The sequence below is a fragment of the Medicago sativa genome, chromosome 7 (genome assembly GCF_051527215.1).
Source record: "Medicago sativa cultivar Bolivia chromosome 7, Bolivia_mono, whole genome shotgun sequence".
Taxonomy (NCBI): Eukaryota; Viridiplantae; Streptophyta; class Magnoliopsida; order Fabales; family Fabaceae; genus Medicago; species Medicago sativa.
The window spans coordinates 65,118,742-65,131,039 of record NC_140755.1 but is presented as its reverse complement, the minus strand read 5'-3'; the positions used below and the strand labels follow the sequence as shown (position 1 = coordinate 65,131,039).

Here is a 12,298-nt window from a genome sequence, read left to right as displayed (position 1 = left end):
AGCTATAGTGGTGTGTGTGCATGTGTCGGTGCTTGTGTCGGTGTACATCATTAGAGTCCATTGTCCTTTACATCATACCCTAGATACATTCTATGGCCTCTTTGCCAAGAAATTAAAAGCATGAAAGTAAAATATTACAAGAGTTCCTAAGTGTTTACATTCTAATTTTTTGCATGAAATTGAAACTTAAAGTGCAAGAAATAAGATGGAGAAGAAGATGAAGTGTGGAATGCTCATGAATGAATAAAACATGAAACGAAAGTGGTTAGTAGCACAAGATATTAAGCAAGTCAAAGCTATCATAACAAAAGTAAGAAAATTTACATAAAAAACAAGCAAAAACAATGTGAAATAGGCCTAAAAGATTCATCACCAATGCAAGGCTTGAATATGACCTATAATCCTCATGTTTCAAGGGTTCCCAAAGAATTTCAATTCAGTTTTCACAAAGAGGATTAAAGGAATATATACTACCAAGCATTTAAGACAAAAATTAGGCAAATTTCACATTATTTATTCACAAACAAAACTTGGAATACAAGGCATTAACGAAACATTCACAAACAGCACCAATTTCATGGATTCGAAGTCACAATATTCATAAAATTCATATAGCAAAGTTCCATATCAAACACTCAAGATTAAGGGCCAAGATCATGCAAGGTTTTTTCCTAGTTCTTCACAAAGTATCACACATAAGCAAGAAAATTCCTACATTATTTTTTTATCAATTTTAAAATTGTAAAAACACTGCAAAAATACCACAAATGTACTTAGAAACGTATAGAAAAGAGAAAAAAAAATTAGGACATTAACATGAAAATTGAGCAACATAGGGGTATACCTGGCAAGAAGCAAGGTGCAAATAGCGGAAACTCATCAAGAATGTAGCAAGGAGCAAGAGTGTGCAAGGACAAAGCCCAGGCCCAAATTTGGGAACCATGAGGCCACGCAGCATTCTCCATCATCATTATCTGAAACATTGATGCTGCACATTTCAACAAGGAGAAAGCAATTTCGCAAAAAAACTCCATCGCCGTCGCAAACATTACTCCGATCATTTTCCGGCACTCCGCCAACGAGCATTCTTCACCAAGGCTTCTTATAACCGTATTAAGCTCTTCCGCCGTAATGGAACCACTCCCATCCATATCAAAAACAGCAAAAGCATCTTTCAAATTCTCCAAGATCTCATCAGAATCAACGCCTTTGGTGTTGAGTTCGATGAATTCTTGTAAACTGATGCAACCGTCACCGTCTCCGTCGACTTCACGGATCATGTTGTTGAGTTCTTGTTCGGATGTTGGTTGACCTAAGCTTCCCATAATGGATCCGAGTTCTAATGCAGAGATCTTGCCGTCGCCGTTGACGTCGAATTTTTTGAAAACTTCTTCGAGTTCGCCGGCGAGACGAGTGCGTGAACGCACGGAGAGGGAGGTAGATCGGGAAGGAGGATCTGAGGATGAAGATGGCTTGTTGAACATTGATTTCAAACCCATAGGCATGGCTTGTTTTATTCCTCTTAATTCTTTCTTTGTGATGGATGAATTTGTTCTGTGCTTCTTCGATCTGGATCGTTTATGGCTCCGAAACGAACGTCTTTCTTCTTCCTTCTCTGCGGTTTGAACCTTCGAGGCTGGAAGCTTCAATTCGTCCACATTTTGTTCGGTCCAGCTAGCATTCTTCCTCTTCGAAACAGGTTCCGATTTGTTGATGATTGGAACGGTTACGTTTTGGTCGGCGTCACCGAATTGGAATTCGAAGATGATGGAACTTGGAGGTTTGGAACGATTGAAATTGAGTTTGGACTATGGCAATTTGTGATGAATTTTGGTGATGAGTGTTGATGATGATGAAGGTGGAAGAAAGGTTGTTGTGGTAATTTTTGGAGGTTGAAAAATGGAGGTTGAGAGTTAGTTAGGGTGGTTATAGGTGGAGGAGGAGGTTGTTATGGTGGAGAGAGAAAGTTGTTATGGTGGTGGAAGTGGTGGAGAGAAGTGGTTATAGTTTGTTAGAAGGGAGGGAAAAAATGAGAGAAAAATAAATATGAACTTTTGTAATTTTTGTGGAGTTTTTGTGAAATGATTTTTTGTTATGAATGAATTGACCCTTTGACCAATTTATAGGCTAAGTCTTTGACCTTGGACCAATAGGATAGAGACATGTGGCGCTGGACATAACAAACTGGACCAATAGAAAAAAGACACGTGGCACTGGACTTAACAAACTTTTGGACTAAATTGCAAATGACTAAAAATAAGGGACTAATATGCAAAAATGACAAAAAGGACTTAAAAGTAATTAATAATAAAATTGGTAAAAACGTAATTTGGAAATACACGTAAAGTGAAACGATTAAAACTGACAAAACGGACTAAAACGAACCAATGGCCTAAATGAGGTACTTTAAAGTAACCTCTCTCTGCCGAAATTTCGTGTGAAATGACCAAAATGCCCCTGGGGCTAAAACGACTAAAAATGACTCAGATGCAATTGGAGAAAATGGATTTTTAACAGAAATTGAATCAAAGACTCATACAAGCAAAATTAAAAGACTCAGAGACAATTTTTAGGATTTAAACAGTGACTTGACACTTGAAATGACCAAAATGCCCCTAGGGGCAAAACTGACTCAAAATGACTTCAAATGCAAATTTTGGAATGGATTTTGACATAGAATGAAACAAAGACTTATTCAACCTATTTGACAGGACTCAAACAAAGTTTTGAAAGACTGAGAGAAATTTGACATAGGAAATGACTAAAATACCCTTGTGTGTAAATTTTGCAAACAATATTGAAATAAAATGCAGGGAAAGATGCAATTGATCCGAGACATATCAAATGACTTATAATGCAAGAAAGGAAAAATTGACTAGTATTTTTAGGTCCAAAATTAGGGTATAACAGTACTTTTCAATTCAAGAAAGAAGACGTTGATAGTAATAATGTAAACTTCCATTTCAATAAATAACTTTGAATAACATTCAACGCACAACTGAGAAATGCCACGCCTCCAAGCACACTCTAGACCGTGATAGATACCGTACATCACTGTACGAAGAGTATCACAAGCATCAATCATGTCAATACTACTTTTGTTATTATTACAATACTCTAACCCGTGTGATGAACGAGTTTTTGCTGTGATTGACCGTGATTCATATGCATTTGAAATTCAGTAACATATTTAACTATGATCACTATCATTGTGAACAATTCGACATGCGTGCATAGAAAGAAGCAATAAAAGAAAGAGAAAAAAAAATGATCAATTCACATAATTTGGAGAGAAGGAAAATAATCTAAAAATCATGACGGATCTTCTGGTCACTAGTAATCATGTATTTCAATATAAGCCATTCAACCCGTGCAACCAAAGTTCTAACAACAATTAATACATTTTTTTTGGTGGTGGCCGGGGTTCATATATTATGCATTGTCCATACCAACTGAGCTAAGATCACGAGGACCAACAATTAATACACTAAAATAACTCTTTAATTTCAATTCATTGAAATAATTGTTTGAACCAATATTTAAGAACAAAAAAGATACGTGTAACTGAGTGATAAAATGATAGTTAATCAGAGATTTGATGTGTTGAATATATCGTTTCAAAGCGAAATTATTTCACAAAAACTGGTGTGATTTATGATAAATTTTGAGTGTCTTTTATTGAAAGTCCACCTTCCCATGTTTTCTATTTACTCGTGATTTTTGCAATGACTTGTTACTATATATTAGGAAGAGCAGGTATTACTCTCACATTAATATTTTCTTTTTGACCAAATCAAATTATCTTTCACATATTTGGCAAACGTGACCCATCGTTTTAGGATGATTACAACTAATTTTGTTCCTTTAATATAAGTAAATCTCAAGCATTTGCAAGGCAGAGAAATAATATATATGTTACCCATATGGATTGTTGAAATCTTTATTCCACCATCATCATACAACACAATTATGTGCAAGACAGTGAAATAATATATATTTGGAAGTTCACATTGGGGTATTAACATTATAAACATCATCTTTGATGATTGAAGGATAAGTTCCTAGTTACCTTGTTCTTTTTTCTCATTTCTTGATAGTCTCGGTATGATTATCGTTGAAAAGAATAGTTGTATTCTGAAGTTGCCCGGTCAGTCTTGCGGATAAATGTTGTGGGATTCATCGGTAATGTTAAATCTTTATTCTCTTAAATCATTCAGAAGAATCAGGTTCATATTCAGTGGCGAATCTTGACTTAAATATTTGGGGGTGCCAAACTTCTATGAAATATATATTAAATGGTTTCAACCAATAGCAATAATTAACAACTGGCCTAGTGGTGTGAGTTGTTTGAATGTAGCAGGAGAATGTGGGTTTGAATCCCATCAAAATCGTTTTTTTTAATACAGTTTGTAAAAGTAAAAGATAAATAAAGATAAATATGTGAAAAAGAAGCCATATAAGAAGCCATATAGATATCGAACCTGCGACCTTTACAACATTGTACCCTCAACCACTGCGGCAGATAGAATTTGTTGGACAAATTACATCTAATATACTATATAAGCAAAATCTGGGGGTTGCCGTGGCCCCCGCCGACCACTGAAGAGATCCGCCACTGTTCATATTCTAAGCTTTAAACCTCCCAAATAGTATTGATTTTTGTGTTGAAATTGTGATTGTGTATATATTGAATCTGTTTGGAATACCATGATTCTAATATCACTTGATTAAAGAATATTGAGTGAGGTGACATTTTTTTCGATATATGTACGAATTTCCTTCTAATTGAAAGAATCTAAACTATGTTTGTGTACTATTGAACGAATATTGAGTGAAGGTTTATTTTTAACCATCCATATCTTGAGGCTCATTTAAAAATCTTTTGAGATTGCTTTTTCTGGCTCAAATCTTTTGACATTTGGAATTATTTTCTCATTTAAAAATTGTGAACAAATTAATGAAATAAAGCTGTTCTTTATTAAACGATGTTTTTTTTTATTGTGGTAACGAATTATTTTAATCTTAAGGCCCATGTTTATTATTGAAATTACTAATATATCCATATATGTATATTTTATTTTTTTGAAGGAATATATGTATATGTTTATTTTATTAGTCATCTTTTATCTGAATTTGATTTTAGATAGTTACCTCAGTTTTCAAATGTGATTTTAATTGGTCAATTTAGTCAATAGAATTACTTGTTGTTTGATAAAAAAAAAGAAAAAAGAATTACCTGTTGTAAATTTTGTGTATGTTGCAAAAGTTTTAAGTATATTGTGTCTCATATTTTTAGTTGAGAAATATGATGAAAAAACCACTTGGTTTTCATTTTGAGATTTCTTGCTGAATACTTGTAGTAGTTTACATATAGCTTAAGTAGTGTTTATGTGTAAACAGAATTTAATGAGGCTTAATGAATTGTTAGCTGTGTTTTATAACTGGATTTGGTTTTAAAACATAACAAAATTTAAAACCATTCAAAACCAAACCTGGAATAAGTGGGGTGTTCGAACCCCGACTCTGTATATATTATGCAATGTCTCCATCAACTGAGCTATGCTTACAAGGACCACGTGAAACTAAATTTGAATCAATTCAAACCAGGTTTATTAGAACTAAACAATTACTTTTTTTTGGTCCCTACAAACTATTACTTTTCAATCATATGTAATTATAAACATCTGGGAATATACTTGAAAGCAATTACAAACAATTAATATTGAACCTTGCATCAATATAACTCAAGATCATAATATAATGATGTTCATTTTCAATTAAACTATCAACGTCTTCTTTCTTGAATTAAAAATTACAAGGAAGTTTATATCCCATCCGTGACACTAACATAAAAATAACTAATGCTAATGAAAAACAAGTAAAAAACCAACCTAGATTGCAATAATAACTTCATCAAAATATATATATGAATATGCAAATACATAATAATAATAATAATAATAATAATAATAATAATAATAATAATAATAATAATAATAATAATAATAATAATAATAATAATAATAAGTATGTCAAATATAGTTAGGATGACAACTGAGAAGCCCAGAGAAGAATATATGATCACATATCATTCCTATCGTGCGCCGCCGCATGAAGTTTGGATATTGGGTCACTATTATTTTAAAAAGGATGAAGAGGAGGATGGAGACAGTGTAAAGTAAGAATGTTGTCATTCTAATTCCCTCAACCTCTTTCCCTATTTGGGGTTGGTAGTTCATAATAGAATCCATTGTTGAAAAGTATCAACATGACCATTAATTTTATCGTTACATAGTCGTTTACCTTTAATTTGAAAAGTGTGTCCTGTTGTTCTTCGACGGATCTATTCACGGGTGTTCAGTAGACATGTTAGCTAGAAAAGAATGGTTATTCTAGAGAGAGAAAGAGCATGTGTGTTTGCGCGCGTGTAGGATCAAAGCTAGAAGTTGTTGCATATATATTTCAAAAAATACATCGAAATAGTGGATGATTTTTTGACTAAATGTATGCAGAATTTCCTTAACTGTTGGAATCCTCATCATCCATTTTCATTACACCACTGAAATTTACTCTCACACATTTTTCATCACCAAAAATCACTCATTTTCATTCTTAATCACCTAAAGATTGAGTCAGAGACACATTTTTCATCACCAAAAATCACTCATTTTCATTCTTAATCACCTAAAGAATGAGTCACAGTGAATTTCGGTGATGAAGAATGATTCAAAGTAAATTTCTGTGGTGGAATGAAAATGAGTGATGTGGATTCCTACATTCAAGGGAATTCTGCAATCACTCAGTTAATAAATCCTCCACTATTTCTATGTATTTTCTGAAATATATTGGCCAACATACTTCTAGGGGAATGGATCCTCTCCAGTTAAAATTCCTCCTGTTTTCTCCTGTGGATAAATCTCAGCCCTCCATTCCTTTTTAATGGCAGATCAATGGCTTAGAACAAAACCAATTAAATCTGATGGATTTTTCCTAAAAGAACAAACCGATGAATTTTGTCTCTTTCCTTTCACACATTTGACATTCCTCACGTGTCCCCTTCCTTCATCCTTCTCTTTTATCCCTCTTCCTTCCTTTTCACGTTCTCTGTGTATATTTTCTGATGTTGTTTAAGGTTGCTTTCATTTGCTTTCCATTTCTTATTGCTCTAATTAACCTAATTTTGAATTTACTTGATGCAAAATGGTTTGGTTGAATATGAATTTCAGAGTTTCTTGTCTCTGGCCGGGTTGAAATAAAACATTACATGCTTGGAAATAGTTACAATTGCTTGGATTTGCTTTGAAACACTAATTCAGATCATGTCATGATAATTGCTTGAAACCACTTATTTTGTTGTTGTTGTTGTTGTTTAAGATGACAGGGTTATGATGTTTTACGGAAAGAGTTTCTCGATGGAAGAAAGAGGAAAATGAAATAAACAAAATTTATGTTGAATTTAATTGGTTTTATTCTAAGCCATTGATCTGCCATTAAAAAGGAATGGAGGGCTGAGATTTATCTACAGGAGAAAACAGGAGGAATTTTAACAGGAGAGGATCCATTCCCTAGTTCTAGCTATGATCATACGCGCACACACACGGTCTCTCTCTCTTTCTCTCTATAAAACAATCATTCTCTTCTAGCTAACATATCTAATGAACCCCTCTTGAATAGATCTCTCGAAGAACATGACACACTTTTCAAACTAAAGGTAAAATACTATATAACGATAAAATTAATGGTCTTGTTGAAGCTTTTCAACAGTGGATTCTATTATGAACCATCAACCCCAGAAATAGGAAAAGAGGTTAAGGAAATTAGAATGGTAGCATTCTTTTGTTACACTGACTCCATCCTCCTCTTCATCAAAATAAAAAAGACCAAATATCCAAACTTCATGCGACAACACATCATAGGAATGATCTGTGATAATATATTCTTCTTTTGCTTGGAAATTGAACGAATGACGTTAATTATGATGATTCGAACAAATTTAGTTGGTTGCTTGAAAAAAGAATAAGAATTTGCAACGAAGGCGGAAGAAAAAAAAAACAAAGATGGCGGCCAAAGTTTACGCAAAAACGAATCCTAAAAATCAAGAGCTTTGTGATACCCTATTGTAAAAGGGAATTTTCATATATTGAGATTATGCTTGCAGTGTCGAAATACTTATGAGGCTCATTAAACCTAACGGGCATTGTTTTAATGAGCCTCACTATAATAATGGAAAGCAAATAAAAATTACTATTACTGTTTTATTTACTGTTACAAGTTGTTGTTCTAACATGATTTAGTCTTAAATAATACTCATGAGCCCAAGAGCACATGCATCTATGAGATGATTCAGATCTCTTCCATCTTAACCAAAGATCTTGCATTCGACTTTTAACCTGACAATGTAGCATGTGTATAACTCTTGAAGGAAGGTTTTATTGACCATTGTAGTCCTACGCGATTCGAGAATACACAGAGAATTAATACCTTGTTACACACAAATATAATGATCATGAATTTATTTTTATTTGTGATAAATTAGCGATGATAACAAAAGGGTCCACCTATATGCTCAGACAATTATGGGTTTGTCCTCAACAAATAGAGATATTCTATACCATTCAAATAAACTTCAAGAATAAAACTCTTAATGGTCCTCACGTATAGAACATCTGCCAAAAGTATTAGATTTGTTGATATATATTCTTTATGGAATGAAGTGTTTCCATGAAGCTAGGTAATCTCATTGCATGGTGGTGCAGCCTTGTGGTTCTGCCTCTGTTGGTATCTATTCTGATCTATATACTTTTCAGGAAAGCGGTCAAGTTAAGAATCTTAAAAAAATGATTGGTAAAACCTATCATAATCGAATATATTTGAAGCACAATATAAACTCCTATGAAGATACAGATGAGTCTCAATCAAACCTAACTCAATCATTCTTCCCTTAGAGTGTTTGCTCATGCTCTTTCTTTCTTGTACTCCCATTTTCTTAATACTAATTGCAATTGAAGTCCTTGGGATTTAAATTACATTTTCCTTAGTACCAATACTAAACACTCTTGTTGAATGAGGATATATTGGGATCAGATGAGATAATCTGCATCCTGAGGTTTAGAACAACAAATGCGTAATTGTATCTAAGCCTTGGAATGCAGATTATCTCTTCCTTATCACCAATGCAAAACTATGAAATCAATTTGACAGTTCTATTTTCCATTAGAGCAATATGTCATCATCATGATGGAGCTGGTAGAAATAATGGGAAAGGTATAGATAATCTGCGTCCTGAGGTTTATAGAAATATTGTAGTTGTCTTTAATCCTTGGAATGCAGATTATCCTTTTCTTATTGTCAATGCAAAATCGTTTGATCACTTTATTGTAGTATAACAATGCCACTTCACAAAACCATGGACAAACATTACGACAAAGCTAGCAGGTAACATTATGAAACCATGGCCTTTTCTATTATTACCTATTAAAAAATCAGCTTTGTCTACTATTTTGTGACATAATCTAACTGCTGAAAATTCCTACGTTTGCCAAGATATATGCTTTGTTTTTTTTCTTCCCTAAAGAAGGAATATAGATTCTTAAGCCTTTTATATGTTGTTTGCTTTTATCTATTTATTTATCTTTATAATTAAAGCTGACATCAGATTCTAAATATGTTTTATTAAGATTTTCCAGAATAAAGTGAAGTGAAAAGAACATATGTTTTCACATTTTTGGACAAAGTTTCTCTTTTTAATCTGTTGTCTCTTCACTTTCAAGCTTTGTGAACACTTATGTGGTAGGCAAATCTGTTGTTTGCATGTTATCTTTTTCTTTTTTCTTCCTTGGATCTTCATACAAACTTGCTGTAGCATATAGTATCTAGGCATAACAACTTTATGTCTTTGTGATTAAATAGATAGATTATAGATGCAAATTTTGAGAATAAACCTTTTTTACAAACTCATGTATAAATCCTCACTTGAAATGTTCATTATTAGGATATTTTGTTATTTATTTTGTATCTGTTTAGGACCTTTTTACTTAAAGGGAGAGAAAAGACTATTTTCGTGCCAGGTCATTGAAAAACAATTTTTTTTTAAAAATAAACTAATGTGTCGTAACCTAGAAACAACATCTTGTGTAAAAATAGAGTAAGACTTTATACAATACATCAAATGGTAGGATTCTTTCCCGGACCTAGGGAAATAGGGACTTGTTCAGTAAGAATATATTGGGTGAGGATGGGATAATTTTCATCTTGAGGTTTAGAACAATAATTGCTTAATTTCCTTAAAAAGAAAATAGTTGCGTAATTGTTTCTAAGCCTTGGATTGCAGATTATATTTTCCTAAACACCAATGAAGAATAATGAAATCAATTTGATAACTTCTATTTTTCACGTAGAATGTCCTCATTGATGGAGTCCGAATAAATATTGGGTAAGAAATAGGTAATCTCCATCATGAGGTTTAGAGTAATATTTTAGTTTCCTATAATCTTTGGGATGCAGATTATCATTTCCTTATCGCCAATGCAAAATATAATTTAACTAACTTGATGCGGTTAATGTTGTAAAGCAAGTAACTATTTCACTACTCTTGGAAATAATGTATCCTTTCCTCAATTGTAATTTCATTTTCTTTAAGTGATTGACATGAGGAACTCTTTCACTCAGTTAAGAGTTTTCTATTTTCTCCGGTAGAGTGTATGGTACAGTTATTTTTGTGTTTTTTAAGCTACATTAAATAATGCATAAAAATATATAGAGGCAAACTAATAAAAAGAGATAAAAATGGGAAATGAGTTTGATTGATCGAACTTGTCTAATTAATTACAATGTAAAAACTGGGTATTTATAGCAAAATCTATTCCTATTATCAAATGACGTGGCCTACAATGTCAAGCCTGCCCCACTAATTTTGCAGTTATCGCGTGAATTTCCCTTGTTGTGGGCATCTTGGAGCCTTGATGACACCCAGTCATACAGTGTTTTTGGCTTTAGGAGTCAATTTAGAGCCATTCTAGCAAGTTTTCATTCTATTTAGTCGAGTTTTTGTAAATGAATCGGTGGATGAGCATATAAGAGAATTTATGAGCACAAGGCCTTGAACCATGTTAAATCACACAAACCAAACAACTATAAGGTCATGTTATGCTTTATAAAAGATTATCAAATGTTTTCTTGTGGTATATTATCCCCATGCATGTTTCGATGAAGAGAAGATGAAGGGACATCCACTACCTAATTATCGATGTGTGCTATGAGTTATGAGTTATGTGTCATGCTTCCAAGAAGGAAGATCAAATGTACAACTATTGTCTCAAGCACGATGCACACTAGGATGCGCTTGTCAGGCACAAACTATTACTGTAATATTGGAAACCTTACCAATAAATATTGGAAAAACATGCTTTGAAAAATCCGAAACAAGTGAAATCAGGGGTTAGGAAGGTTACCAGCGACCGGAAGCATTTCGAAGGCGAGAAATCATCATACAGTGATTTTATGCCAAGCATTTTTGACACATTTGCTTGGTCTGGTTAACCAAAAGTGAAAAGAATATTTATATGCACATTTACTAATTTTGACACATTTGCTTCCCCTCTTTTCATAAATATATCTATGATTCTTAATCGTGTCACTTTGTGATGATAAAGGCAATATATGAATATGAACAACATTATGAAGCTCCTCTCAAAACAAAACAAAAAATGAACAACATTTAAGCTATCTTCAATAATTTAATTATATCAACCCACAATTTTAACTTGGGACCACATAATTAAAATGAAGGTGGAAATATGTATTTACTTCACTATAAAAATATTTATTTATTGTTAAAAATTAAGAAGTCTCACATAGGTAGAAACCTAGAAATCAAAGATGTCAGTCTATTGGCTTCAAACATTTATGGATCTCCACACTTAATAACACAAACTGTCCCACTACTATGCCACACTGCAATTGATATCCACCCATAATATACACCTTTTTAGTTTTGTTTTAGTCCTACAAAATATTTGTGAATATTAAAATGTATCCTTGTAAACTCATTTGGGTTGGTCTGGTGGTATTGGCTTAGGACTTGGGAATGTGCTCATCCTTGAGGTCTCAGGTTCGATTCTTTCCAATGCCAATTTAGGTGGGCTTGTAATGTGCTCATCCTTGACGTCTCAGGTTCGATTCTCTCCAATGCCAATTTAGGTGGGCTTGTAATATTATTTAAGTCGTTATTTACTTTTGAGGATTAAAATCAAATATTTTACATGTTACATATATCAAGATCAATATTAACAAATTTTGT

General features: G+C 33.1%; 1 pseudogene; it reads right to left on the bottom strand.

The window, feature by feature from the left end:
* Positions 1-803: 803 nt before the first annotated feature.
* On the bottom strand, positions 804-1,513 carry LOC146907715 (polcalcin Cup a 4 pseudogene; annotated as a pseudogene).
* Between the last annotated feature and the right edge of the window lie 10,785 nt (positions 1,514-12,298).